Source organism: Hyla sarda, chromosome 6 (genome assembly GCF_029499605.1).
Source record: "Hyla sarda isolate aHylSar1 chromosome 6, aHylSar1.hap1, whole genome shotgun sequence".
NCBI lineage: Eukaryota > Metazoa > Chordata > Amphibia > Anura > Hylidae > Hyla > Hyla sarda.
This window is the reverse complement of record NC_079194.1, coordinates 272208921-272214920: the sequence shown is the minus strand read 5'-3', so window position 1 is coordinate 272214920 and position 6000 is coordinate 272208921.

Below are 6000 nucleotides of genomic sequence, written 5' to 3'. Positions count from 1 at the left end.
CATTCAGTAAATGTTTTAACCCTTTAGGTGTTTCACAGGAAAAGCAGCAAAGTGAAGGAGAAAATTCAAAATCTTCATTTTTTACACTCGCATGTTCTTGTCACCAAAGGTAAATATAACCCTACATATATAGTAGGTAAAGGTATGTAATGGTAATTATGACACCAAAAAGAGAACCATACCACAGAGTACACAGCAAAGTAATAGAATATACAAAATCAACTTTATTAATACAATTTAGTAATAAAAAAAAATTTCAAATATTAAAATTGGAAAAGAGAATAAATAGGCACTGGTGAACATACAAAGATGTAGGGAAATGGTAGGACACAAATACATCAAAATATGCAAATATCAGGAGTAAATGCCACAACAGCTGGTAGGATACAAGGGTGCTGCCAACCAAAACTATGCAATAAAGGGTGCCAAACCATACCTACACCTGAACCCCAAAGATAGTTTCGCTGTTATGCCGCTTCTTCCCCTGAAGAAGCGGCATAACAGCGAAACGATCGTTGGGGTTCAGGTGTAGGTATGATTTGGCACCCTTTATTGCATAGTTTTGGTTGGCAGCACCCTTGTATCCTACCAGCTATTGTGGCATTTACTCCTGATATTTGCATATTTTGATGTATTTGTGTCCTACCATTTCCCTACATCTTTGTATGTTCACCAGTGCCTATTTATTCTCTTTTCCAATTTTAATATTTTTTATTACTAAATTGTATTAATAAAGTTGATTTTGTATACTCGCATGTTCTTGTAGACCCAATTTTTTAATTTTTACAAGGGATAAAAGGAGAAAATGTATACTTATATTTGTAGCCCAATTTCTCTCGAGTTAGCACATGCCTCATATGTCTATGTTAAGTGTTCGGCGGGCGCAGTAGAGGGCTCAGAAGCGAAGGAGCAACAAGGGGATTTTAGAGAGTACGTTTTTCTGAAATGGTTTTTGGGGGCATGTCGCATTTAGGAAGCCCCTATGGTGCCAGAACAGCAAAAAAAAAATTAAAAAAAAAAAAAACACATGGCATACCATTTTGGAAACTAGACCCCAAATTTCAAATTTTTTAAATGGTTAATAGCAGAAAAGACCCCCACAAAATTTGTAACCCCATCTCTTCTGAGTATGGAGGTACCCCATAAGTGGACCTGAAGTGCACTGCGGACGAACTACAATGCTCAGAAGAGAAGGAGTCATATTTTGCTTTTTGAGAGCAAATTTTGCTCGGGGGGCATGTTGCATTTAGGAAGCCCCTATGGTGCCAGAACAGCAAAAAAAAAAAAAAAAAAAACACATGGCATACCATTTTGGAAACTAGACCCCTCACAGAATGTAATGAGGGATACAGTGAGCATTTACCCCCCACTGGTGTCTGACAGATCTTTGGAACAGTGGGCTGTGCAAAATTTTTCATTTTCACGGACCACTGTTCCAAAGATCCGTCAGACACCTGTGGGGTGTAAATTCTCACCGCACCCCTTATTACATTCCGTAAGGGGTGTAGTTTTCAAAATGGGGTCACATGTGGGTGTGTTTTTTTTGCGTTTGTCAGAACCACTGTAACAATCAGCCACCTATGTGCAAATCACCTCAAATGTACATGGCGCACTCTCCCTTCTGGGCCTTGTTGTGCGCCCCCAGAGCACTTTGCGCCCACATATGGGGTATCTCCGTACTCGGGAGAAATTGCGTTACAAATTTTGGGGGGCGTTTTTCCCTTTTACCTCTTGTGAAAATGAAAAGTATAGGGCAACACCAGCATGTTAGAGTAAAAAAATAAAAATTTTTACACTAACATGCTGGTGTAGACCCCAACTGTTCCTTTTCATAAGGGGTAAAAGGAGAAAAAGCCCCCCAAAATTTGTTAGGCAATTTCTCCCGAGTACGGCGATACCCCATATGTGACCCTATTCTGTTGCCTTGAAATACGACAGGGCTCCAAAGTGAGAGCGCCATGCACATTTGAGGCCTGAATTAGGGACTTGCATAGGGGTGGACATAGGGGTATTTTATGCCAGTGATTCCCAAACAGGGTGCCTCCAGCTGTTGCTAAACTCCCAGCATGCTTGGACAGTCAATTGCTGTCCAGAAATGCTGGGAGTTTTTGTTTTGCAACAGCTGGAGGCTCCATCTTAGAAACACTGCCATACAATACGTTTTTCATTTTTATTGGGGAGGGGGGTGGTAGGGGGGGCAGTGTACGTGTGTATATGTAGTGTTTTACTCTTTATTTTATGTTAGTGTAGTGTAGTGTTTTTAGGTTACATTCACACTGGCGGCAGATTACACTGACTCTCCCGCTAGGAGTTTGAGCTGCGGCGGAAAATTTGCCGCAGCTCAAATTTGTAGCGGGGAACTCACTGTAATCTGCCGCCAGTGTGAATGTAGCCTGTACATTCACACGGGAGGGGGGGGTCAAAACTACAACTCCCAGCATGCACTGACAGACCATGCATGATGGGAGTTGTAGTTTTGCAACAGCTGGAGGCACACTGGCTGGAAAACCTTGAGTTAGGTTCTATGACCTAACTCAGTATTTTCCAACCAGTGTGCCTCCAGCTGTTGCAAAACTCCCAGCATGTACTGATTGCGAAAGGGCATGCTGGGAGATGTAGTTATGCAATGGCTGGAGGCACGCAAGTACAACTCCCAGCATGCCAAGACAGCCTTATGCTGTTCCTGAATGCTGGGAGTTGTAGTTTTGCAAGATTTAGAGGGGTTCAAGTTGTAAATCACTGTCCAGTGGTCTCAAAACTGTGGCCCTCCAGATGTTGCAAAATTACAACTCGCAGCATGCCCAGACAGCAAACTGCTGTCTGGGCATGCTGAGAGTTGTAGTTTTGCAACATCTGGAGGGCTACAGTTTGAGACCACTTAGTGATCTACAACCTGAACCCCTCTAAATATTGCAAAACTACAAGTCCCAGCATGCCCACACAGCAAACAGCTGTCTGGGCATGCTGGGAGTTGTAGTTTTGCAAATCTGGAGGGCCACGGTTTAGAGACCACTGTAAACTGTGACCCTCCGGATGTTGCTAGTCAACAACTCACCTAGTAGAACCGGGAAGCCGCCGCCGCACGTGGGTGATCCCCGCATGGAGGATCGCGCTCCGGGATCCAGGTAGGGACCTTCGGCGCTGACCTTCCCTGGACGGTTCCCCCGTTTTGCCCGGACACCGATAGGTGGGTAAAGCGGGGGAACCAAACTTTAACCCCCCCCTCCCCCGGTATGCTATCGGTCGGTCGCTCGGCCGACCAATAGCAGGGATAGGAGGGGTGGCACCCCTGCCACCAAACTCCTATCCCTTTAGGGGGATCGAGGGTGTCTCTGACACCTACGATGCCTCTTATTTTCCGGGTTACCAGTGACCCGGAATCGCGCAGATCGCAGGTCTGAATTGACCTGTGATTTGCGCGCATCGCGGTCATGGGGGGGTCTCAGGACCCCCCTCGGCGATGTGCCGGGATGCCTGCTGTTAGATAACAGCAGTCATCCTGGCCCGATCACCGCTACCGGTGACGCGGCGCTCCCGGAAACCCGCGACGTACATGTACGTCGCCGCGCGCCAAGTCACACTTCCCGACGCCGTACATGTACGTCGCTCGTCGTGAAGGGGTTAAAGGGGTACTCCAGTGGAAAACAAAATGTTTTAAACCAGCTGGTGCCATAAAGTTAAACAGATTAATATACTTCTATTTAAAAAAGCTAATCCTTCTAGTACTTATCAGGTGCTGTATGCTCCAGAGGACGTAGTGTAGTTATTTCCAGTCTGAACACAGAACTTTCTGCAGCCACCTCTGTCTGTGTCAGGAACTGTCCAGATAAGGAGATATTTGCTATTGGGATTGCCTGATGGTCTGGAAAGCATGACACGGACAGAGGCAGCAACAGAAAGTACTGTGGTCACACAAGAAACAGCTACACAACTTCCTTGGGAGCATACAGCAGCTAATAAGTGCTGAAAGGATTAAGATTATTTTTTTTTTTTTTTTTTTTTTAAGAGAGAATTTACACATCTGTGTGACTTTCTGGCAGCAGTTTATTAGGAAAAAAAAATTTTCCTCCCCATTAAGCATGCATAAGCGTGTTCCCAACATTTTCACAAAAACCCAACATATTTACTAAGGTTTCCACATAAAATGTGGTGGATTTGAGATGAGGAAAACCAGACAGATCAGAGCATGTGTAAAAAAAGCAAAGTGTAGGAAAAGTGAAAAATGTAGGGAAACCTTAGTAAATACCATGGAAAATTAGTTGTTGGGAATGAAAACCCACAAAGAAACCTACACTCCACTCTTAGTAAATGAGGGCCATTGTGCGTGTTCATGTATTGTTTGGATCACCAAGGCAACAACGTGTGATGTCACATGTGAGACAGTCTACTACTTATCTTGTAGAACTACAGATTATGGACAGCTGTTGAGAAAGTCTTTGGGCAGGGCAGGATGCTTTGATGTTCACAGAGTGCTCTTAAACCCCTTTAAAGTCACCAGTTTTGCATCTGCAGCTATGCAAAAAAAAAATAAAAAATAAATATTATAATATATATATATATATATATATATATATATATATATATATATATACACACACACACATATATATATATATATATATATATATATATATATATATATACACACACATACATACATAGATATATAATTTTTTTTTTTTCATATTTATACTACCATCTGTAAACAAAAAAAGTGATGCCCATTTTTCTTTATTCAGTCCATTTTGTCACTACCTATAAAATGCAATGTTTAAAATGTACAGCACAAAATTAGCATGTAACATGTACACAACTGGCGATAGGTTATTTTTGCTAACAAGTATGGGGTCAATACGAAGGAGAAGTAATCCAAGTAGACTTACAAAAGTTGCACAAAAAGCAGATTTTTGTATATAGAGAGGAAAAAAAGAACAAGAGCAGCACTCGTATAGTGCGGTAAATGCAGGGGTTAGAGACAGCTGGATGTAGAGAGAAGGTATTAGAGGCTCGATGCCTGCTCACCTGGATTGGTTGTGCGGGCAGGCACAACACTGGAAGGTGCTTTATTATACTAGATATCGGGGTGCAGCCAGCCGTCTGTCCCGCTGTGGCGGTGGTGTGGAGACCATGAAGAGGTACTTGGCAGGAGGGTTGTCTGGCAGAGCTAGCCTCACTGGCAGGTGGAAAATACTACTTGGATGCTTTCCGGCGCAATGGACATGAGGAAGGAAGACACACCTCCAAAATGCATTGTCCTATACTGTACTGCCTTTATGCTGATAATAAAGACAATACTGAAAAATACATCAAGACTCCGTGGGATTGCACCGGCAAGGATCCAAGTCTGATTTTCCACCTGCCAGGCTACCCTCCTGCCAAGTACCTCTTCACTGTAAGCAGATTTTTGTGGGACATTGGGCTGTAGGCAAAAAGCTACAAACAATCTTACAAAAGTGATTTTCAGTTTTTACTTTGCAGTGGTCAGGGATTTATCAAGTGCGAAAGTCAAACAAAAAGGAGCAATCCCTCCAAAACACTATAAATGTAAGCCAGCCCAGACCTGGCTTACAAAAGGGCTTTGGAGAGTGGTATTTCATATTCCCCCATCGGCAGCAGTGATTGGCTCATATCACGGGACCCGGTGGGGAATATGAAATTACAGTAGGGGAACAATATATCAGTAGCGCCATGATCTGATAAAAGGAGTATGGGCTGGCATCACTCTGCAGCCACCCGGGCCTCCCGCAGCAGGGCCAGGGAATGTGCAGGAGCAGTGTCCCTGCCATCCCTCAGCACAGCAGTACATGATATGAGGAGTAGCCCACAGCGGTAAGGGATGGCAGGGACAGCTCCTGCACATTCCGCAGCCCTGCTGTGGGAGTCCTGGGCGGCTGCAGAGGGATACCAGCTCGGGCTCCTTTTTATTAGATCATGCTGATTTATTCTATCCTTTTATGCAAGTTCATATTTCACGCCAGGTCCCTTGATTGGCTGGGACCA